This window comes from Acanthopagrus latus, chromosome 16 (assembly GCF_904848185.1).
Source record: "Acanthopagrus latus isolate v.2019 chromosome 16, fAcaLat1.1, whole genome shotgun sequence".
NCBI lineage: Eukaryota > Metazoa > Chordata > Actinopteri > Spariformes > Sparidae > Acanthopagrus > Acanthopagrus latus.
In genome coordinates, this window is record NC_051054.1 from 6,976,820 (window position 1) to 7,001,932 (window position 25,113).

Sequence of the window (25,113 nt, forward strand, 5' to 3'; positions counted from 1 at the left end):
ATAATTAAGTATAAAGTTGGACAAATAGAATATAAAATGTAAAGTACTTCAGAGTGATGCGCCACTGTGTAGCCTGCAGTACATGTGTACCAAGTCGTTAAGTCGTTACTACACTGTGTACGTGTGTGGAGGCTCAGAACTGGCCAGCCTGTCAGTCTCCTGGAGCCCCCGCCCCGCCTGTCTGTTAACGGGAACTCCCCCTAAGTTGCCCGGTTCTCCTCTCCCTGCTCATTCTCTCCATGAGCTGTCACACACACACATACACACACATATTCCCACACACACGGAGTCGCTTCGTGTCGGAGCGGACCGTCTGTCGGGGGGCTGCTCTTCCCTTCGCCGCTACCCCGGTTACCGAAGAAGCGGCTTGTTTGGTTTCGCAGGCTGCGGCGAGCCTCGTCGTGACAGAGTTTTGGGAAAACGGCTGAAGGAGGAGAAGTGAAGGAGGGAGGAGGAGGAGGAGGAGGAGGAGGAAAAGGTAGGAGATGGTGTCCAAAAAAATGAGTGTTTTCTCTCTCTGTGTGTTTGGAAACTTTACCGTGTGCTCGCCGTCCTTCTCCCCGGTGGTGCGGTGGAGGGATATCGTGCGTGTCGTCAGCTGCATGGTGTGGCTTTTTTTTGTAAACTAGGGCGTGTTAATGAAGTATTTCTATTTGGCGCGCGCGTGTATGTGTGTGTATGTGCGCGCGCGGGCGGTGCTCCTTCACATTAGCGGGGGGATCCTCCTGTTGTGTCACAGGAAGTTTGGAGATTGCACGCGCAGACTGTAGCGGATCACTGAGTTTGGGGGGGTAACCTGCCTGCTGCAAGAACATCTCATGTGAGTCTGATTTTTCCTGATTGCTCTTGAAGTACACACTCAGGTAACTTCATGAAGTCAACTTTGTGCTTTAAGCAGATGCTCTGAATTTAAAAGTCTTGTTTTTTGTCTTGATTCAGATCTACACGTGAGTATGTTTCTCACCAGAGTGTGAAACTATCACAGTTTTAACACAAGATGAGCATATTTTGCAGTGCAAGTCTCCAGTTAATCCATCTGAGAGCCTTATATTTGACTTCAAAGCACTGTGACTAAAGTTTTATTTGCTGGAACTGATCCGAGGCAAGTTTATTTAGCAGCTTTTTTTTTTAAGAGCAGAGGCACTGCAAAGTGGCGTTCGCTGACCTGTAAAAACACAATAAAACAGGGAAAAATAGCAGGAAAAACATCCACGAATGTCTGTATACACACATGTGGTGTGTGTGTGTGTGCGAGTGTGTGCGCCGCTTGACACTCCCATCGTTTGTTTTCTGTGTGTGTGTGTGTGTGTGTGTTTGTGTGCCCGTGTGGTGATATCCTGACAGATCCTGTGAGGTGGGGGTCAGTCACAGGGTCTCCCCTCTGGAATTCTCCTAGAATAGATGTGACACACACACACACACTCACTCTCACACACCAACACACACGCATTAAACGACATCTTCCGTCAGCTTAACGTGTTTTTCTTCCAATAATTACCCCCCTGCTTTGATTTCACACTGTGCGAGGCCGCTGCAGGTTACAACCCTGAAACTCACTTTATTTCAAAGCTCCACAAATAGACGATCTTCAGCAACTGTGACGCCGCGCTCTCAAGTCGAGGTCTGTTGTCCTTGATGCTGACATTGATTTCAGTCTCTCTTTTTTAAATGCATCATTAGATTCCAGTACCGTGCAGTCAGTTCAAGTCAGTCACTGTGTGTGTGTGTGTGTTTGCTGTTGGTCCCCTTCTTTGTTGTGTTACAAGTGCGTGACTCAACCTGTTGTTGGAAAGCGAACAGCTTTTTATTTGCTTTCAGAGCCCATTAGTCACATCACCTCGCTGTGTTGTATTCATTCATGCCCAGAGGTGAGAATTCCTATTTTTCTTCTTCTTCTTTGTCTCCAGTCTCACAGCATCAACCACGGAAAAGTCGCGCTCAAGGACGCCGGACAGGTCAGAACACACATGGCCTCGACATGACAGCGCGCTGTTCTTCTTCTGTTACTTATAGACAGCGGAGAGTGACAGGAATGAGTCAGAGGGGATCCGTTAGAGGAGCAGCAAACCAGTGCTTCTCTTGTTGCTCCCTGGCCTGTTCTGTGGAAGTGTTTGTCAGATGATGGATGCTTGAAAATGTCAGCGTGTGTGTGTGTGTGTGTGTTTGTGTGTGTGAGAGAAGATCTTGTCTGCTGTAACTGGAGCCTGGCTGGACACACTGACTCTTGGAAGGCCACAAAGACCGCTCTGCATGAACGGTGGGGAATGTGGAAGTTTGTGTGTGTGAGAGAGAGAGAGAGCTAGACATTAATGACAGACTTCAAGCTGACGCTATTAGTTAATTAACAAGATTAGTTGATTCACTTAAAATGTATCAACCACGATCATAATCAAAGACTTTTAAGTCATTTAAAAGACAAAATTACCCCACAGCTTCTCAAACGCGAGGATTTGCTGATTTGGAATTTGATGTGCGATGCATTTTCCACTTTATTTGACACATTATAAAGAATCAATTGAAAGAATCATGGAGATATTAATTTACTAAAAAATAATCATTAGCTGCAATCCTAGATATACCATGTCGTGATGCGGGTATGTGCTTGGAAGAGAAAGAGAGACTCATTAGGAAGTGATGATCACACTTTATGCACAAGAAAGTAAAGTTTGGGACTGATGCAGAAGAGTGCCTTACTGGTGTGAAACATGATATTAAACTAGCTCGAGGCCAGACAATTTCTCTGCGTGTAAATGAATCCAAAGTCTCAGCCCGCAGGAGTAAAATTAGCAAATTCACACTTTAGTGGAGGGAGCTCGGGAGGCCGGTCTGCATCCTCCTTCCTCCACTGATCAGCCAAAATCATGAGAGCATATCAAAGGATGCTGCCTTTTCCCATCTTTGTCTGTGTTTAAAGGGCCACAGATTTCAGTTGAAACCATTTAAAAGACGAACATTTTGATAACCGCAGCCCTCTCTTTCTTCTTTTTTTCACGCCATTACTTGATTTCTCCTCTCCCTTCATCTACACATTGTGGAGGAGGTTGTATTATGATTTATTTAACTTCCAGAGAAGTTGCCTGTTCATCTACTTGGCCTGTTGTTTCCAAGCTCGAGTGGAAGGTTTGTGGGCGGGCGGGTGGGCGGACGGGCGACAGAGCCTGTGCCCGCTTCGGAGCAGCATTTATACGAGCCACGGTTTCTCTCAGTCCCCTCACAGATGTGCGTCCTTTCACAGGTGCCTGTTGTTCCCAAGCTTTGTGTGCACAGTTTTCTGTGTGTACGCATGTGCGATATTAATCTGGGTTTTATCCATTTCTCACATAGGTGTGGAAGGACAGTGTGTGCCTACCAACAATGACCCACTGGAATACACCGGGAGTGTCCTTATGTAATGGGGTAATGACTGTGGTTGTGTTGGTTTAGTGCAGACAGATGTAGATTTTGATTCAGTGAGCTGAGTCACAGAACGCATCCTCACAACGCCCTCTTTCATTCCGATGATTTAAAAAACCAAATGTCTGGCTGTTACCCATTCATCTTAATAAGGATTAGAGTCAGAGATGCAACAATTTAAGACATAATTAAATTCTGCAGCTATTTTGATTAATTAATATATCGTTTAAGCCATTTTCAAGCAAAGAATGTGAAATAGATGATGGTGAAAGGTTCTAAAATGGGAGGTTGTGCTGTGTTTTAACACCCGGTGATTAATGAGAATAGATGTAATACCTGGTTTTGGACTGTAGGCCCGACAAAATAATCCTAGTCCTGATAAGAGACAGGTGAATCTAATGACGGCAACTGAACTAAACTCCAAAACCAAGACAATGATAATTATGATAATCCTAACTCTGTTTCCACCATGTATAATCTCCCGAAAATAAGAATTGTTCTGTTTTCATTACATTAGAAGCCCGTCATGTCTACAGAAGGAGCGGGTCTCCTCCGCAGAGTCTGCCATGTCTTAACAGTGGACCTTATATCAAACATCAAAATAACAATTAGTTGCTGCCCTAAACTGTAAAACTCTAGCCGAAGAATAGAACGTATCGTATGCTGTACAGTTGTAAAGCCCTTTGAGGATGTTGGTCTGTATTGGAGCAGGTCGGAGCAGGTACTGAGTTCAGGGAAAGTTTGTTGTTAGCGGGTAAACGTACACTGCATACCAGTGTGAGCCTCATTTGTCCACCAAAATAAAAAAGGGGAACTCCAGAGGTTTTACACATAATTACTAGTCCTACTGCTGTGGCTCTACTTCTTTAGCTTCAGTCTGTTAAAGTCTGTCAAGATAACCTTGAAGATGTCGTCAGAAGTTAACAGAATTTGCAACAGGAGGCTTTCTGTTGCAAGCTGTCAGTGTGGAGATTGAAAGACCAGGGTGTATACCGGTTGAGTCATGCATTAAAGGAAATGCAGCTAATGTGACGCACTTTGTAACTTCTGTTTTCAAAGTTGTCATATAAATACATTTCTGGTTGGTAACTATATGTAGGATCTATTTTCGGACATTTGACTCATGCTAGGAAATCTCAGACTGCTGCTTTAATTTGGATATTTTATCTTTTAATCTGTCTTTTGCAAGTCGTTTTGTTATTTAATTGACTTGAATGCAATGTAAATCACTCATTCAACAGTATGTGGCACTGGCGAGTTAGCACACTAACTTCAATAGATATTTCTGCAACATAATACATAAATTCCCAAGACATAATGTCAAGACTGTTATTTCTTCACATTGATACATTCAATTAATTTTTTGAATTTTTTTATACTAAAATTCTTACATATTGCACCTTTAACTAAGCATAGCCCCCCTGTCTTTACTAATTCAGCCACCTCCGTTAGCATCATAGACACAGCCTAGCAGACTCTAATGTTTGCTTAATAGCCTCTATTCATCTGTTTATTATTGACCTCTATCTATATACATATTAGCCTAATTGTAAAAGAAACACCAGTTGTAGACTAATCTGGCTGTACCAAAGACGTCTCAACAGGAACAACACACAATACAAACTCAACAGGTACAGATGTTAGGATCCTGTCAGTGCAACACCAGCACAAACATGCAAGGTGATAAACAATAGGAGAGCAGTCAATAAATCAGTTATATAACAATGAAGTAACAGAGGTGGAAACTGTCTTTGAGCTAAAATGGACAAAACACACCTCTTTGGTTAAGTCATGGCAGCTCCCTGTGTTTACATGTCTGTCAGACAGCTACTGTGTGTGAGTAAGGATTCTGTCTGCACGGGTGTGTGTCTTAAAAAAAGAGAGACGTCCAACACATCCAAGAGAAGACACATTCCAGCAGAGTCCCCAAATTTTAATTAAGTTTCATTTTTGGATTATTTTCATGCGTAATTATGAGTCACGACGTATCCACACCCTCAATGTGTGTGTTTGTCTGGCTGTTGGTCTGTGTGTGTGTGTGTGTGTGTGTTGTATGGGTGTGGTGTGTGTCTGTAGTCAAGCCAGCGTTAGACTGTATGCCAGGCTCCCGTAGGACTTCTCACATTTATGCTTTCTAATTGATTTAGAGTGTGATTTATGTAGCTCCCTGCACCCACATGTGCTCGCCTGCCCTTGGTTGTGCAACACACAAGCAGGCACACACACACACACACACACACACACACACACACACACACACACACACACACACACACACACACACACAGACGCCCAAAAGCTCCAAGTTACTCATCTCGGCAGCACAAGGCACCATTGTGTTTAACGTCTTCATGGCACTTTTGGTGACACAGCCATTCACATTTCCCAGCAGCATATGTGTGCGTGGGTGGTCGTCTCATATTCCGTGTAACACTGCCGGCTGCTAAAAATGAAGACGTGACAGGGAAAGTGTGAGTGTGTTAGTGAGAAGTGTGTGTGTGTCTGGGGAGCGAGGGCACCGCTGGGAGCTGCGTCTCAATAAGCCGAGGTTACACACTCTGCTTGGTAATCGCTGCTTTTTACCATCAGGTGCTCTTTTCAAGCCAAAACACAGTAGATTACAGACTTTTCTATCAGAATTGTTTTTAGATAGACTCATAACCTTAGCTTTCATATCGTAAATCCTTTTTGCGGGGAGAACGCAGCTGTTCTTTTCTTGTGTTCTCTGTATTTGGAAAGCGTGTCACCGATAAATCATCAGGGGGAAATTCAAAGACGGAGAAGAAGTGGATTTACAAGCCGTTCACCTGGTGTTGTTGCATGTTGTGGTTTGTGGCAAACCATAAAAACGTGATTCCTTTACAGGGAAAAGGTCGGATTAGGTTCACTGCTTGTCATTTTTTTGTCGTAGCCCAAAGCAGTCTTGAGGTCGCTGTGGCCAAAGTCATTGAAATCTGGGAGTATAAACCAGTTGAGGCAGGAAAAATAAGATGCTTTGACTATTTAAGTTAAGTTAAATTTGTTATCTGTATATAAATGTATCCAGATTGGCTGTTCTACAACGTTAGGCCCGATGTCCCTCTGGATTGTCTCTGTCCATCATTTTCTCAGTTACTGATCAATCAGGAGGCAGTGAAATTATACTGATATGTCAGTTTCACCACGTTTGTGCATCTTGCAACCAGAAATACAGCAGTGCGACTTGGGCCTCCCACCCTGAGTGTGATGTCGGAGGAGAATGACCTCAGAGTGAATATGGTGTATTGGCTAAAAGGCTGCGTGACCGTGGGTGAGGCACGTAACTTCTAAATGGATTCACATGACATGACGAAACTTTGTAGGGAGACACTAACATGATTTTGCCAGGTTTGCAAGGTTGTGTGCAGTTGAATGCATGAAGGCTTCGATGCCGCAGCTATTGCAAATTCATGCTCATTTTCATTCAAGCAGAAAGTGATTGTTTCTGTAGTGTTGAGAACGATCCGTCATTGTTCGGGTAAAACTGAGAGATGTGACAATGCAGCACTTTATAGATAAACAATGATATGGAAATGTTGTCGAGTCTTTCTGTGAATCACCTCATCTCATCTCCACGGGCTGAAAATTAACATGTTAGCTGCGTGTTGTTGTCAAAATAAAAGGCCGGACACAGAGGACACAACAGTGTGAGAAATCGAACCCATCCCACAATGGGGTGATTCATACACGAGTGTGTGGGAGGTGCACTGTGCATGACGGCCTCCTCTTACCACCTTTTAACCACAGAGGGATCCATCCTGGGGAAAAAAAGAAAAAAAAAAGAGGAAGGAGAGAATGAAAAGAGGGTGAAGATTAGCGAGACAGGGACGAGGAGCTGGGTCACAGATCCCCCATCATCCTTCTGCTGCTCATTGACTGGCTTCATTATGGCTGCGGTGAAAGAAGCGCGCTGATTGGCCGGTCGCATCTGAATGTCACTGCTTCTCGTCCGTGTGGACTCTGGAATTTGTGTGTGTGTGTGTGTGTGTGTGTGTTTGTGTGCATTTGTGTGAGTTAATAGCTATCCATTGAGTGGTTGATTGTGTTCTGTTGTCCACACTGGCTCTCTTTGTCCGGACTCTACACACACTCGGCACACACACACACATGCACACACAAACACACACACACACACATCTGAATCTGAACCAGGCATTCCTCCAGTGGCAGGGCATTTGCCAAGAGCGAAAGAAAGAGAGAGCGCGAGGGGAAGAAAGAAAGAGGAAGAAAATACGAACTAACTAACAGTACCATTCATAGTCATGGCAGTGCGGTTCTTGCTGGCCCTGGTTTGAGACATGAATGGGTCTGAAGCTAAAAATATTTTTATTGCTTGCTTTTTAAGCTCCCTTTACTCTCCCTGCTCTTTTCATTACTCGTCTCCTCTGTTGTGTTCTCACAGTGGAAGCAGACGAAGCCTGCGCTGCATTAGGATGCGTTTAATAGCACGTCTGATTTTTATAGAGTCAGACTGTGGTTGCAGTTTCTCAAGGTGTAAATGTGTGCAAACAACCCCGCGGGGTGAACAAAAAACACTGGAAAGCAGAGGCAGGAGATTAGAAAGACAGCAAGCAAGCGGTGAGGATAAGGGTGGGGGATCGGACGATTATAGATCGTGTGAAGAATTGTTGGAATTGCGGTATTTAATATCATCTTACTTATGTTTCCGAGCGTAACACAACTTTATCAACTGGCTGATCAGCGCTACGGGAACTTGCCAACAGAATGGTGCAGCCAATTGGATAGCAATGCAGATCCAAAGCCTTTGCATGGCTCTTCCTTGGGTGACATATGCCAATTATTGCAGGAGCTTGTGCCAAACAAATCTATATTTAATGCAATATTGTGCCGTAAAGTTCCAGTGAAACAGCTCGCCAAATAGCGCACGCTCGTCTTGCAGACGTCGCCCCATCGAGTAGAAGTTAAATTGGCAAGAGGAAGTATGAGGAGCGTGTGCTAATTGGGAGGACCTTGGCAAGACACTGGCATTTAGTCAACATCTTGCCAAGGTCTTCCCAGTTAACACTCGAAAATAATTAGGTCACGATTTGTGATTGCGATTAAAAAGTTTGTGATTACATGTTTTTCGGGCAGATTGGCGAACACCCCAGTGGGAGGACGGCTCGCGAGAAAAAGGTCATGAGTTGAATCCGGACCCTTGACATCATAAGTAGACGGTCTGTGCCTGCAACCTCCTGAGCTGTATAACAGACGGGCTGCCTAAATGACAGAGGCACGGGGCTGCTTTTTATTGGTCAGTGCGGGTAGACCATGCGTCTCACTGCCTACCGCAGATGGAGAAACACGGCGGGCGGAACGGGAGGAGGAAAAAAAAAAGGATGGAGAAAACGGTGAGGTAGAGCGATAGAGACGAGTGAGGAGACGTCAAGGAAGGGCTGCAGAAAAAAAAAGACTGACAGTAATCCAGCAAGACTCAGAGAGAGAGAGAGAGAGAGAGAAAGAGTGAGAGGAAGTAGAAAGACAGTGAAGCGGGTAAATTATGTGAGCTGGGAATTTGCTTTTACCACGGAAATACCTCAAGTGCAGCATGGGAAGCAGGGAGAGGGACTATTTCGGGCTTCGCTCCTGTTTGTTATGCCAGCCAGCATCTGAGGGCAGAGTGCAGGGTTTGCAGTAAGTACATTAACATGTGAAGTGGAAGGAGAAGAAGACGAAGAAGAAGAAGGAGAAGAGGAGGAGCAGAATCTCTCAGGCGGGGAGCAAAAACCCTGTTGCACCAGTGTGCCCTCTCTTGTTTTTTGGCCTCTCTCGCTGTTTAATCTAAATCCATTCGAGAGGCTTTATTGGCAAGATAAGATCACACTGACATTGCCAAGGCTTAAGTGCATCTCTCCCACTTTCTGGTTGGATGGAAGGAGGAAGTAGGTTGGTGGTGGGAGCGGAATGACAGCCTTTATCTCGGTCAGTAAACACAGGCCGAGGGAGTCCCTACATTGTTTACACTGTGTCTTCAACTGCCCCTTCTCCCATGCCAACACACTTAGAGGACACTGTAACACAATCGCTCGCAAGAAGAGGACGCACACATGGACATGCTGGTCTGCGGTGCATGCGCACACACACACACACACACACACACACACACACACACACACACACACACACACACAAAAACAAGGTCAAGCTCACATGGATACTCGCACACACACGTGGATGGACACATTCAGAGGCTGTGGTTGTATGATGATGGTGTGTGTATGTATGTGTGTGTGTGCGGTGGATCATTGGCAGCCAGTGAACTGGTCAGATCCCAGCACACTCAAGCTTCCCTACTGCCTGCCAGTCTGACCACTACTGGCTGTGTGTGTGTGTGTGTGTGTGTGTGTGTGTGTGTGTGCTGCTCTGTAGAGATAAGTGTTGGGCTGCTCTGTATTTTGCTCTCATAGTTGCTCATTTGGTGCATTTTATGATACTTGGAGAATATTTTACATGACAGGCGTGCCTGTGTGTATTTGCGTAAGCATCTTTTTGCAGCTCTTTTCAAAGGAGGTTGGCTGATATATGTTTTTTTATAGCGATGATAATGTCAGAAAACAATAGTTGGGTTAATTTATAATTGTTACAAATCCAGTGATGTTACTAGCGGCTCTAGTTGTGTAGAACCACTCCCCTGTTCTACTAAGAAGAGGACAGGCCTTTCTTGATAATGATGTTACTGACTTTCACACATCTTATCTGATCAGTTTATTGTTATACTGTATGTACATGACCTAGATTATTATGTTGGCTGACCTCGACATTGCCCTTTGTGTTTACGTGCAGTTTTTGACAGTGCATCTGATTTATTGTTCTGGGTGTGTTGTTTTATCTTATTTGTGCTTTATTTTATCAGGATCTTTACATTTTTATCTCACATTTGAAAAATTGGCATATTTGAGAGGATGTGGTTTGATTTGTATGCTCTAACACTACTACTCAAAGGTTTTGGTTCACTTAGAAATGTCTTTATTTTGTAAAGAAAGGCCCCCTTTTTCCAATTAAGACAACATTATATTGATCAGAAACACAGTTTTGACATTATTAATGTGGTACAGGACTATTTTGTGTCTGAATACCCACATAGCCTTACAACGGGCCAAATTTCAGCAACCATAACTCCTGTGGTCTAGTGGCTCATTTTGTTAGCTAATCCAAGTTTGTTGTAAAAGGCTAAGAACATTTGAAGTGTCATTAGAAAACTCAGTTGAAAACTGATGTGCTGATTAAAGGAGCAATAAAGTTGACGTTCCTTAGTTGAGTATCTGCAGAATCAGCATGTGTGGGTTTGATTATAGTCTCAATATGGCCAGAAAAATACAATTTCCTCTAAAACTTGTCAGTCTATTCTTGTTCTTTGAAATGAGGGCTATTCCAGTGTGAGAAATTGCAGAGAAAGTAAAGATCTCATACAAGCAATCTGGCTCCGACCACAATAGAAGAAGAAGCTGGAGGCCCCCGGTGAACAACCGAGCAAGATGACAAGTACATCACAGTCTGGAGTTTGAGGCAGTTTCATTAAATGGTACCCGCAAAACACCAACCTCCGTGTCGACAGTGATGATGTGGCCTTCGAGGCGGAATTGCAGCGGAAAAGAAATATCTGTGGCCGGCAGTGAAAGGAATAAGATATTGCAACGTCTGATTGTCAGCGCAAAGTTCACGCTGTGTTCAAATTGCCTTCTTCTTTGTGAGAGCACTTTATAGAGCGTGACTTTTTTTTTGTTTCCGTCTTACCCTCCACCCGTCTCTTTGCCGTCTTTAATGACTCACCTTTCCACCACTTACCTGTCCTCTGCTCAACCAAGTGGACCTAATCCGAATGATGCATCTGCCACCACACAGCCTCGTAACTATTTGGGCTTCACTGCTCACGTCTGTTATCGTCTCTCACCCCACTTTCGCAGCGTTTCTGCTTAATGAGGTAGTCACAGTGACATAACAGGTGGGAAAGACGAGCGCCGTAATAGATTCAACCTTTTGCGGCGAGCGTACACGGTGTGGTTGCTAATCCACTAAAGTAGGCCTCAGTGGTTTTGCGTCGGGCGGCAACCGTTGATGCAGCAGACCCGTAACCTCAAGACTGTAGGATGATGGACGGCAGGAGGAAGTCTGGGCGACAAAAGCAAACAGGCGTAAAGTAAACAGGTCTAGCTGCCCTTGAGCAACGCGCTGAACTTGAACAACTCTGGTGGAGCCGCTGCAGCAGAAGTTCTCAGCTCCCCTCACGCAAAAAGTGACTTTTCCCGGCAGCCTCTCGAGGACGCAGGGTTGTGTGACTTCTTCCCTCGCTTTGATCGAAGGAGGATGGTTTCTCGTACGTGTGTGTGGCATCTGTATAATATGCCATCACCTCCTTTTTGATCGTCGGCGCTACATCCTTGTGGTTTCCATGGTTACAGACAGTGCTGGATCCCTGCCGTGAGACCGACATGCACAGACACCCCGACAGATGAGAGTAACCTCAACCGGTGCAGCCGAGTCGTGCTGAGAGCTGAGACCCAAGAAAAATCCTCAAACCACGATCTTTATTTTCTCCTTTTCTCCTCCTTTCATTTCTTGGAGAGACATCAGAGACATTTCATCTCATCTCCGCTGAGTCAAAGCTACAAGGCTACAATTTAAATCGAATCTCACCAATCATGCAAAACATTTTCAGACTTTAAGCAGATTTCAATTTAAGAATTACATGGGTTTGGCAATCGTTGGTTTGCGCGGTTTAGCGTTTCCCAGAAATGTCCGCTAATGGTGTCCGTCAGACTCTTTCAAAGCCTCCCACACACCTGTTGCTGTTTGCATGTGCGCGTCTTCGAGCTTTCGCTCTGTTGATATTGAATTTACGTTAGCATTAAAACATAACCGCACGCCTTTTTTATTTTTGATCCTTCTTCGTTGAAAGGATGAAAAACGAGCAACATTTGCTGACGGTGAAGACTATAACAGCTTTTCTCTTTCCATTTTCCTCGCGGATGATTTATTTATTTATTTTTTTACATTCAGGAAGCCTGTTTATTCAATCAAGCCCAGCTGTTGGCTGTTGGGGGATGATGCATTTTTGCTTCTTTTTTTTTTTTCTTCTTTTTTTTCTGGTGACATTTTGAGAGTTTACTCAAAATCCCCTTGACAGTTAGATGGAAACATAGCCTCTCCCTCTCCTCCTCCTCCTCTCTGCTACTTCTTGCTTTTTCTGGAAGCGGTCTTAAACATGTATGAGGGCTGAGACTGACAGGTAGGTTTTAACTGATTTTGATCGGCTTTACACGAGCAACAACCTGCGCTCTGCCCTTTTTGTGGTGGCTGTGTTTTGCTTTTCTTTTTTCTTTTTTTCTCCTCTCCTTTCTCTGTCTTCAGTATCTCCTTCATCTCTCCTCTGATCTGTTCAGACAACGCTGACAACACTTTCTTCCTCACCCCCCAACACCCCCGAGTATCTGCTTCCTCTGACTTCTCATCTGTCCAGGTACAGCACCCTCAGGCGACATTAGAGTCTCATCCAAACTGAATGAGTGACATGTGTTAAGTATTTGTCCATGTACCGTACAGGGAGCTACTGCCTTGAACATGCTGGAATAAATATCTCAACGCTCTCACTTTTACTCTGTGAGAGCTTGTAATGTGTGTGTGTGTGTGTGTGTGTGTGTGTTAGTACCCCATGCTTGGAGAGAAGGGAGATGTGGTAGTTTGATATCATTGGCATTCTTTCATCAGTGAGGTGATTCTCCTGCTATGTGTTTGAACTGCGGAGAATCAAAGACAGCTTGTTGTGCAGCTGCAGCTGTGGCCACATCACCTGCACACCGAATCTGCTGGATCTTTCCATCTCCCTCTCTTTCTCTCTCTCTTCTTCATTTTTTTTTTTTTGTCGACTGCCTTTGTAGCGTTTCGGGCTTTGTCCAATTTCTTGTGCGCTTGTCTCTTTTTTTTTTTCTTCTTTTTTCCAAGGATGCCTGATGTGGCCTCCACAAGCCCAATTCTCTTTTCGACTGTTGTCAGCCGCCGCCTCGCTCGCTGCAGTCAGCAGTTACCACAGCATGTAATCTGTCTAATATTACAATCACAGCTGAGAGTTTTTTCTCTCTTTTACGCTTGGAGACTTTGTGTTTGCTTGCTGAGTCGAGGCAGAGTGGTAGTGACACAGGAAGGAAATTTTGTACAAAAATGACAGGTGAAATTGTCCCACTGAAAATAAGCTTCAGGTGGGGTTTGGAATCCAGTTTTTACGCAGAACGAGGCCCGGGGAGCTTTTCTTTCTCTCCGTATCTGTTGAAGAAACAATTCCAGAGAACAGCAACTCCTTCAGCTGTAGGAATGTGTTTGTTATTCTAAGATTTGATAAGGTGCGAACCTATCCTTTAACTCCAAATCTTTATTTTTGCACCAATGACTGACATCCTGTAGTTATCCGTTGTGCAATGCAAATTTATACTCACACCTCTGATAAGGCTAAATGATGCATACTGGCCCAGGACTGCTGTTGCAACACTGCGCTTCCAGTGTAGGCAATAAAACTGGTTTTTACCCTTGGTGTGCATGGCTCTCGTTTACAGAAATTGATAATAGCTTGTTAAACTACTTGAATACAGGAAATAACTCTCATTGGCTTCCACTTTGCGGTCTTCATCACCCTGTCAGCGTTTATCTAACACCCGGTGTTTGCGTTGTTGTTTTAACCGGCTCACTGTAGTCTGTAGACGTAAGCCCTACCCACATTACACAAACGCATTGTAAATTTGAAGTTGTCACAATGCGACGCTCCGCTGGGAAGAAAGCTTGCAAAGAAGCCAGAGGTTGGACTGTAGCAGTGGAAGAGTCGATTTGGTTTTTTTTTTCTTGATTTTAAATCCAACGAAGCCCAAAGAATCTTTTCGGTCTGACCTTCAATTTTTTTTTTTTTTTCTCAGCAACCGTTCATCCGCTCTGCTTCACACCTGGCAGATGTATTTCTGAGAGCCCGGGGAAGTGCAGTATCGAGTGTGAAGAAGTTCAGATGAGCGGTTCTCGATAAAGCTGCAAGGATTCACAAGTTTTATCTGCACTGTAAATTTGCACTATATCCTGCTTCTGTTGTGCTTGTTTGTCTCCCACTAACTTTTTTTTGGTTCTATTTCTGATCTTTTTCCATGTCACACGGACATTTTTTCATTTTTCCTTTTACTCTTAAGGAATTTGTAAGTTATATCATAGAAGGGCGTGCGTCTTGCTTTCTAAAGATGACTCATGTTTTCCTGTTAGTCCTCCCTTTCAGCTCCATATCTCCTGCCACACACAGCGACAACAAGATGCAGAAAGGACAAGCTATTTTTGTTGGGGGTTCTTCATTCTCTACTCTTAACCCCACCATGAGAAACTGAGTGAAAATAGATGCTAAAGTTATGTTTATAAGTCAAGGTAAAGTAGCTACAATTAGAGTAATAGTACAATGGCATGCTCTGGCGTTTCCCAGTCTGATTGCGTTCTGATTAGAGACTGAGTTTTTAAAGCCTTCATCGCAGGAGCACAGACACAGGACCAGCTACATGGCGACTACATTGATGTGGCCCGCGTGTGCAATTTCGCTGTAATTTCGTTGCAGCAATGCTGTGATTAAGCAATGATTTACTGGTTTATTTCGAGCAACAATTGTACGGAGTTTCATAATAGAAAAACACAACACAATCCAGTGACAGACTGCGTGGGCCCGGGCGCTCATGGGAACCAGAGGGGCTTTTTTAGCGTTCGGGTCCTCGGGGGACAGCTGGGACTGTGTTGTTGTTGTTGATGATAAATGCACTCCCACAGTTCGAGGGCCAAAATACACAGCGCGCGCACACACACACACACACACACACACACACACACATGCATACACACACACAACGTCACAGATGGGCGTAAAAGTTTAAACTTTCAGGAAACTAAAAAAAAAAACATCGCCTTGTGTTTTCATCCTGGAACACTCAGGCACACGCCTCTTTTGCTTAAGTTCACCAACGCCCCTGGGAACAGATACTGCATGTATGAATACACACAAACACGTATGAATGCATCCCAAACACACATGAAAGCCGAAAGTTCAGAGATTCAGTGGATCGGAGCCAGAGAACGCACAACAAATCAACTGTAGCCTCCTTCCTGCTCCGTCCTCTGCCCTTCAGGTTGCGTAGGGAATGTTTTGGGAGTTTCTGATTAGCTGGTTCCTTAATTTCTTGGTTCCTTTGACTGTATTTTTATTTATTTTTTACAGTCGGCATACAGCATGGAAACCGATAACTCTGTTTTCACAAAAGGAACCGATTAAACAAACCAGATGAAATATTATTAGAGAAAAATCTAAAAGTAAAAATGTAGACATGACATTTATTTTCAACAGGCAGAGCGAGAGAGCTGCTTCTGGGACACTTCAAATTAACACATCTACTTTTTTTTTTCTCTATTTTCTGCGATTTTATAGGCAAATCAATTCATCGTTGATTAATAATCTGCTGACTAGAATAGTTCCACCCTACCTTTTAAGCACTGAGAATGCGTATGACTGCAATTACACACAGTTGTCCCGTTTCCATTCGCTGGTGTTGCATCCTGAAGAGAGAGATGTGGAGATCGAGTGACACATTTTCTGGCATGCGTGAGTATAAAGGGGGCAAATGAGGTGAGGAGAGGAGCTGAGTGTTAGGATTCACCCATGGGCGAAGGGGGCAGGTGGGGGGGGGGATAGACAGACTGTGTGGAAAGATATGTAAGGTATCCATCTTTAAGGCTGAATCAGAGGAATGCAGGCTACTCTACCCCAAGGCATGGAGGCTGACAGTATGTAGGCCATGCACCCCCGGGACGCCGGCGTCTCCCTCTGTACACCCACCTCCTATGGACGCAACATACACCTACAGCGTATTAATCACACACTTAAGCACCGTCGGACCGCTTTCCCAGAAGTCGTGCTGTAATGGCGTGCCCTCAAAGTCGTCTGTCTCTGTTTGTCTGACTGTCTCCATGACTCGAAACTCCCTTCTTTTTTGTCACGATGAAAGGGGGGGAAATGATGGATTGCGAATTAGAAGGGGCAAAAAGAGAAGCCAAATGTTTACTCTTCCCTGCCTTTATTCTTCTCTCTCTGTAGCTCCATCTCTTTATTTGTCCATGTGGATGCATTTCAAGTGTTGTGGAGGTTTTTTTTTTTTTTCTCAGCGAGCATGTGTGGATGTGAGTTAGCTGTAAGGGAAAAAGGTGTCTCAATTCGAAATGTCAGTCTCTCTCCTATGCTTTCTGTCTCTCTAAGCGTGATGGATTTCCTCAATTCCATTCTTTCTTTAAAGTCAGAATCTCTCCTCTGCTAAAACCCGGAGCCTTAATCCCAAACAGTGCGGCGTGTCACTGGGAAAAAGAGAGTCGAGGAGATGGGAAGCTGTTTGAGAAACCTCCGACGAATGACTGATGCTTTTTTTGAAAAGGAGCGAGTGTTTTTCCCCAAAAGAAGATGCAATCTCTGGACTTAAACTTGACACAAAAGGCCCCGGGCTCTTTTTTTTTTTTTTTGAAGAGATCATTATAACAAGAAGCTCCTCTCTTGACTTCATAATGAGGCTTTTCGGGAAGCCGCTCTTTAGCTGCAGACTGAGGGGTGGAGACGGGGCGAGGATCGAAGCCAGTTTCCCAGAGGTTTACTGACTCCCGACTTCAAAGGCCGAAAGCAGTCGCACTGTCACTGCCGTGAGAGAAGCCAAATCCTGAGGGATCAGGAGTGTGTGTGTGTATGTGTGTGTGCGTTTGCCTGTGTGCATTTGCAGTCGCGGGGTATTACACCTCGAGACTGCTGATGTGAAAAGGACTACTTAAGGCAAGATGGCAAGTATACGGTCGAATCGGTGACGTCAGCTTGTTGCTTTCCGGGAATAATTTAAATTGCAGAGATGTTCAGGCATCGATACTGATTACGTGATGGCAGCTTCATCCGTTGCAAAAACAGGTGCTAATTGGCCGGCTACAGGAGGAAAATGCAACTCAATGCAATAAAGAGGGGGCTGAAAGTGTTCTAATGCAGTTTGATTGACATTGTTACATCACTGTCTTTATCCAGCTCGCTCATTTAACACTCGACTGTGAATTTGCTGCCACGCTCAACTCACCCAGTTTGCATAACTCTTAGTTTCGATCGTGAACCTGTGCGGGCAGTTTGTGTGGGAGTCGCGGTTCCTCTCTCGCACCAAACCGAGCAAGTGTCGGCGACCGAACGCAGTGCATCCTGCGGGCGGGCGCGCGTACGTGCACGTAACGGCAAACAGATGTGAGACACGGAAGACCTGGCAGAGCACCGACGGGATGACTGTGTGTCTGCCTTGTCTGCCAGGAGCTCAGTAACGCTGACTGGAAAAGTTTGGAATCACGACGCTCACTGCCTGCTCATGTTATGTGGAAACACACACACACACACACACAGAGCCGCATTTACATTAGGTATTTACTGGCAGCTAATGGTAAGACGCAAGACACCCACATGCATACTTGACATACAGCATTTACTGCCTTCTCAACTTTTATGGGAATATACGCAGACACACACACACACACACATTAAGTGCTGAGATATGAGCCAATGACACATCCCAGCGGTATACGACATGCCGTCATACCGAACGCATGAGGGATTCAAGGCAGACGAGGACTTGACTTGGATTTTGTTGGAGAACTGCAGTGTTACGTCTCAGAGTGTGTGCGTGTGTGTGTGTGCATATGTGTGTGTGTTGCAGCACTCCAGATAAGGCAGCTTTCGTGCTGTTGGCCCTGCCTCTGACCCACCTTGCACAGCTCCACACTGCAGAGAATCTCATTCTTCATATCGACTCACAATAGTGATGATGATATCCAGTCAGTGCTGTCTGCTCAGGTTCGTACTGCAGTTCCTCTTCAGTTCACAGCTCACAGCGTGTTGAGAGTAAAACTACACATCATTTTGATCGTTTTGATAGATACATAGAAACAGGAACCTGTTGATTAGATATATATGTTGTGACATGAAGCTACATATCACTTGGAATTTAAGTCTATAATAGTTGTGATATACCTGTGATCTGAGTTCCCCTTTAAAGACCTGCTGCTATCTGCTAGCATGGCTAAAAACAAACACATTGGTAACTTACTGCAAGAAGAAAATCCCACATTGTAACAATAATCTAAACTCAGTGGTCCACTTTCTAGCTTTTGGAGCTTTTTGGAGTCTTCATTCAGCAACTGGGTCGCATGCTGACACCTAAACATGCTCCATTTGGTCAATAAAGGTCGTGAAATGTGATTTAAAAGATCTGAGAGCTCGCCAGGACCTCTAATCTCAGATCATTTTGTTATATAAAGGTCGAAAATGAACTTCCATGCTCAAACGCAAGTTTTCTTGACTCCCTCTGGCTCCTCGTCAAGTTCTGAATTCAATTGAAAGTTCTTTTTTCTCCCTGTCAGAGCTCGGCGTGGCGGGGGGCTGCCTCCTACAGTATGTTACTGAGTTACCACAGCTCTGTGATCACAAGTACAACACTTAGTCCTCTGAGCATAGCTTTACTTGATGTATTTCTTCAGACTTGAAACCATAAGTCTGGATCTCGTTTTCTTTTTTTCTTTTCACCATGGTTACATTATGTCTGCAGTTCATACTACCTATTAAACGCGCTGTATATAAATAACGTCCTTCTCAGCTTTGGTGTCGTGACTTCACATGGTCCATTACTGATGATCCCGTAATAGTCCGAGAACTGACATCACTGTTGGCCGCTCAGGATTAGTGTGCGTGACTCGCCAGCCGATCGGTCAGTGTGTTAGTATGATAAAAAGTGACAGCAGTCAGTGTGATGGTCCAGGCGTGTAGCCAGTCATACCCATAGTTACAGCACCGCGCTCCCACTCCGCCTTTGAACTGCTGCTATGCTGCTATAATGAGGGAATGTTCTTTTCTAAGCCTAACCCAGGGGAGGTTGTTTGTGTGTGTGTGTGTGTGTGTGTGTGTGTGTGTCTTTGTAGCAATGGTGAGTCATATGTGCAGCGGCCATTGTCTTTGTACTCTTTGACATGCCGGCCTGTAACCAGAGGCCTTGCTGCGTTCCCTCGGCCCTCCAGGTGACAGAAACTAACCCGGATAAAGCGCGCGTGTGTGTGTGTATGTTTGTGTGCGTGTGTGTGGGTCTGGCGAGAGCGCATGTGTGTGAATATACGCCGCCCGAGAGTAGATACTTATATATGTAGTCTCACATGAGATCACGGTTTTCGTTCCACTCCTTTGCAAGATTTGGCCGACAACGCCGGGCGGCCTGACAAGAATCTCGGCGTGTGTGTTTGTGCAAAACGTGTGTGTGTGTGTGTGTATGATGACAGCAGAGACAGGTAGCCCCCCCCTTCAGCTCTTAGTTAAGTCCTGGTTTGACATTATTGGAGTCTAATAAGCCATACGCGAGTCAGCTCATGTAGTAAATCTTTGCCATTGTGCTGCCATATTACAAACAGATGTGCACACACACACACACACACACACACACACTGTAGACACACGTAAATACAGCCCGCAGCTATATTTGGAAGCCAGAAAAAACAGTCTCTCTCTCCCTCAGTCTCTCCTTCCTTTTCTTATGTTTGCTTTGAATCTCTGCTGAGGACGAACCCACTTTTGTAACCCGGTTGAGCAAACGAGCTCTTTTCATTATGTTGTATTATATTATGCTCATTCTCTCTCTTTTTTTTTCCATCCAGCCACCATCATCGTTTTACTCATGTTTTTGTCCTGCTCGCCGGTGTCCTTTTGTTCACACTGTTTTTTTACTTTTGCTTCCCTTCTTCGTCTTTTATTTCAACTGTCAACCGCGTCTTGATTTTTAATCGGAGTCTCCCAAACCTTTATTGTTGAGGATGAAGAAGCAAAAAATCATTTGTTTTTGTTTCTTATTTTTCTTGTCCTCACCTGGCTCTGGTTTCACAAGCTATTCTGAAAGAGAATCCAACCTCAGTACTCTAGAGGATAGTTTCTAGCGAGTGACGTGTTCTTGAATTGGTTAATACTTTAAGACCTGAGAACTGTCTTCATTGATTAATTGGAAAAAACGACTGCAAGGAACCATTTGTAGCTCTGTCCAATCAAGAGAATCAACAGTGTAAACAGGAAGTCCCTGTAGCCCAGCGTCAGTGTTTTGTTTTGGTTTATATTATTAGGATCTGTATGAGCACACTTGAAGAAGTGTGTGTGTCAGAATTGTATCACTGCAGTTAGTTAGTCAGTTGGTTAGCTAGCTGTGTAACAGAGCTACCCAACATTTGCTCACGGTAAATGTTTAGTAATAGATAGTTCGAATCCCAGCTCCCCCCAGCTGCATGTAAAGTGTTCTTGAGCAACCCCCAAATTGCTGCTGATGAGCAGTTAGCACCTTGCATGGCAGCCTCCGCCATCAGTGTATGAATGTGTGTGAGAATGAGTGAAGTATTGTAAAGTGCTTTGAGTGGTCAGTAGACTGGAAAAGTGCTAGTACTTTAGTTTAAACTCGGCGAGGTTCGAACGCACAGAGAGCTGGTGCGACCAGCTCTTGGCCAGATGTTTTAAGCTGACTCAGGTCAAATTTGAGATTTACCCGATTGAGGCGCAGATCTATTTATGTTTTATTTTCCTGCACATTCGCACGGATCGATGCGGGCTCATGCACCGTATGTAATATCCCAGACTTCCACCGCTGCGTGCTGTGCGAGAGGGCTGCTTCTCATTAGCAAAGTCTAGACCTAAACCCTGGGCTTATAGCGGCAGAGCCACAGCCGCATGCTCGGCTACAAACCCACATCCCGGGCCTGCACTTGGCATACATTTAGGGTTTATGGGCGAGGGAATGAAACAAAAAAAAAAAAAACCCTGCTGGTGCACGATGATGTCTCAGACAGATTAAATGAAATGTCAGGGAAAGCACCGGCAAAACACGAGTACACAAAGGAGGAGAGGAGAGAAACTGTCTGTATTTATCTTCCAGGCTCCGGAGGGGGGTTGAGATTCACTGAGTGGATATAACTAAATAGATGCTGATTAAGAGATGAAAGATGGGAGAAGAGGTGGCGGGATTTCCCGGGGAAGAAAACAATTGAAGAAATTCTGAGAGGATGTAGTCGGCAGGTGTTTGGAGGTAAAAGCAAAGTATTAGAGGGATGGTTTTGATGGACCAGAAGGTGTTGGTGTGACCCCCCCACCTCCCGTCGCTGTGGGTCGGGTTTTGCGCGACACACTCGGAGACAGCGAGACTCACAAACATGTGCAAGCGTTCGTTCCCTGAGATGAAAAGGCAGCCGGACATTTGACCGTGAGCAGCGACCGGCGGGGTCACAAACACAGCTCTAAGAATAGACTCCAAACACTGGGGAAGAAAATAACCCAGCGACAGAGGATGTGACATGTGTGTGCGGGAGCGAGAGAGGCAGATGTATTTGTTTGTAGGGGTTCAATGAGCTTATAAATGAAGCAATCCAGTTACTCTTTCAAAGTCTTTCGCTTTCATCTCCTCGCCGTAATGAATCCCATAAAACGTTTTAATATCAATTAAATCGTCGTGTTGTGCCTTGACTGCTTGTTCCCACTAATTTTCCCTCAGCTGAGGTTGTGTACAGCCGCATGTTTAATAGAAGTGGAGGGAGGAAAGTTGAGGGAGAGGTGAGGGGAGTCCAGTTTTATAGTCTTGTTCGTATGCCGGGTTGTAAATGCCCCCCTAACAGGCTTAAAGTGGCAGCTGGTCCCACATACTGTCATAGCTGGTTTGTTGTACTGTACAATAAAAGCATTTCGAAAACTAGACCAGAGGATTTTGGGGGCTCTTTGACGAGGCCAGTCATTCCTTAAATTCAACAAATAAACATGACGTTGTCTCTGAATTTACGGTTTTTCGGTCGAGACTCGAAACCCACAATGCCTCCCGAGCCTCTTTATGAATAATATGCAAAATACAACAAGGAGCAGACACTAAGTCAGGGTCCTGGAGGAAGATGAAATCCACTAATAGCAGGGATGATTTAGATCACCAACATGCATCATGGAAAACCTGATTACAGGGTTGGACAGGCCCAGTGGTCAGCAAAAATCAGCTGCATGAGGTGTTCAGAAATGACTTAGGCAGCCTGCTCAACATCCAAAGCCATGACGTGTTGATATTCAACTTCGCACACAGTATGCAGAAGGTAAAAAATAGTGCTAATCAGAAAAAGGTGTGGCAGAGAAGCTGTCAGTGCCACATTTTGGGGGAGGAAGGTGGTGAGAAGAAATTAAGAAATGGATAAGCTTTTAATGTTTTGTCTTTTGATTCCATTTAATTGACTGAATATTCATAATTATACTGTGATATCAGTACATTTTCCTTCTTTTTGAACAAGACAAGATGCACTGGCCAATTATCTTGCAGCTCACCATCTTGCGGGGGTTGGGGGGTGGAGGAGGGCTTGAATCTCCTTAATTAAGGACTCAACTTGATTTACTTAACCTTTGACTCGACTTGCCCTAGAAAAAAGGACTTGAGTCACACGTCTGATGTATAAATACACTGGTGTTGCACTGGGGAACAGACTCCCATTAAATATGAAGTTGAAATAGACATGAGGGACCTTTTAAGAGGTCAGGTCAGAGCCATTTGGGGAATACAGACGTGTTATCGATCAGTATTTCCTTTGTTTGAAGAGGAAACAGAAAGAGGCTGTGGGTGGGTGGGCTGCATGAGGTGGACAGTAGTTGAAGCCTCCCCTCCTCTCATTGCCTCTCATTACACTCATAATTACAATCATAGCAAAGCACATAAGTAAGTAATGACCGCATGTTTGAGGGAAGTATGATTGCTTGCGTAACCAGCCACAGTCGCAGCCCTAATTTGGACGATGGCATTCACCTGCTCTGGCTGAACTCATGTGATTGGTCGGGATGCCGAGGCTGCAGAGGGGGGATGACGAACATGCGAGACCACAAAGTCCTGATTTAGATGTGGTTTTTGTGTGTGCACGTATTTGCGTGCACGGCGGCGAGATAAGGGCGACGTGAGTCAGTGGCGGTCCGGAACACGATGACTCCCTCTAGCCTCCTCTTTGACGATGGGCCATGGCGACAGGGGTTTGCGGTTAGAAACCCTATTCTGCTCCTCATATGACCCTCTGACGGACAGGGACAGCAGTCAACTCACACATATATACACACACTTACACACTTACACACACACACACACACACACACAGACAGACAGCCCCTCAGACTAGTTAGTCTAGCTCTGGCTCTCCAGTCTAAACATGCTCTTATATGGATTTCTGTTAAAATCTCTACTCTTTCTTTCATTATAAACACGCAGTGCTGCTGCTGACATGTAACCGCGCATCGAGCACAAACACGTCCGAAAGACATCCAGAAGACGTTTTTAGAAGAGTGAGAATAAATGTTTCGTGTATGTCGTCCTGTGACACTGTATAAACTGAACGTCACTCATGAGTTGTCTTTAAGATGTTAGTTTTGGACCTTCAGACCTTTAACTTTTATTTCCAGGGAGGTTAAAAAAGTGTGACCTCTGGACATATTTAACAAAATTTTATACCTTTTTGTAACATCTTTTACCTCTTTTTTTGTCCATCTTCATGATAAAAAAAATGAAGAAAAATAGGAGAAACACTGTGGCAGTTTGCAGCTTTGATTTTGGGCCTCTGTTGCATCTGATAAACTCAACGTCACTGATGAGACGTTTTTAAGATGTTAGTTTTGGACCTTCACACCTTCAGCGTTCATTTCCAGGGAGGCCAGAAGTGTTTAAAGTGTGACATCTTTAAGACTTCAGAGAGTCAACAGCATTTTATGCCTTTTATAACATCTTTTTTAGGAAGAAGGGGGAAAAACACTTGTTCTCTTCGAAGGCTGTGGCAGTTTGCAGCTTTGATTTCGGCCTCTGTTGCATCCGATCGCCTCAATAACTGTGAGAAAATGATCGGATGTCATGTAACCGGCAGCCGTCTGCTTGATCTCTTACTCCTTCGCTCCTTTGACGCTCCCTCTCTTGTGTCTGACTCACCCTCGGTAGTCCGTCTGTGTGCGTGTGTGTCTGGGTGTGTTTGTGTACAAAAATGATACTGTAATTTCACAATCTGTTGTGCCACACCTGCCCACCAGGCACCCATACATTTAAAGACTTTAATGGTGACGCCGCCCACGATCCTCTTGTCAGTCTCCTGCTCATTACCTTGGTTGCTGTAAGTGTTGTGCGAGTATGTGAGTGAATTTGTGTGTATTGCAGTTTTTTAAGCGGACGTAACTCTTTGACTGATGTCTGTTAGTGTAACGGCTCTGTGGTATTTTGGGAATGTCTGAGTCCATAACATTTTTTGGAAGAAGCCATTCAGCTCTCACCAGAAGTGGGTCTGGGACTCGGTCTGGTTCTGGCTCCTTGTTGTCTAGTTTTGGTCCACTTCTTCTCCTTTTTGGGCTCTAAGTGTGCCTGAACACTCAACAGCTCATCATTAATTGTGCTCACCATTTTTTATGCTCTTTCTGTGATATATCGTTATGAGATGATGCTATGGGACCAAAGGCAAGGATAAATATGTATATGCTGTATTGTAGGAAACCATGATAATTAGTTAAGATGCCATAAAAGAGCCGTACTGTAGAGGAATGTGTATTCAGAGTGGAGTTTTTCTGCTGTTATTTATAACCTGAATGGGACGGGCGTTGCTATTGTCCCAGCATTTGACCGTGGCGTTGTGAGAATG

General features: G+C 44.6%; 1 protein-coding gene across 3 annotated transcripts in view; it reads left to right on the top strand.

The window, feature by feature from the left end:
- Positions 1 to 25,113, top strand: part of ppp2r3a (protein phosphatase 2, regulatory subunit B'', alpha) — a 59,998-nt gene continuing 34,885 nt past the window's right edge. Inside the window, exon 1 of one of the 3 annotated variants that reach the window (XM_037071735.1) lies at positions 1 to 478. The gene's annotated coding sequence lies outside the window, so the exon portion shown is untranslated. Of the gene's footprint in view, positions 479 to 747; positions 821 to 1,863; positions 1,956 to 25,113 lie in introns of those variants that run through there. The other 2 variants (XM_037071734.1, XM_037071733.1) reach the window with 2 other exon arrangements.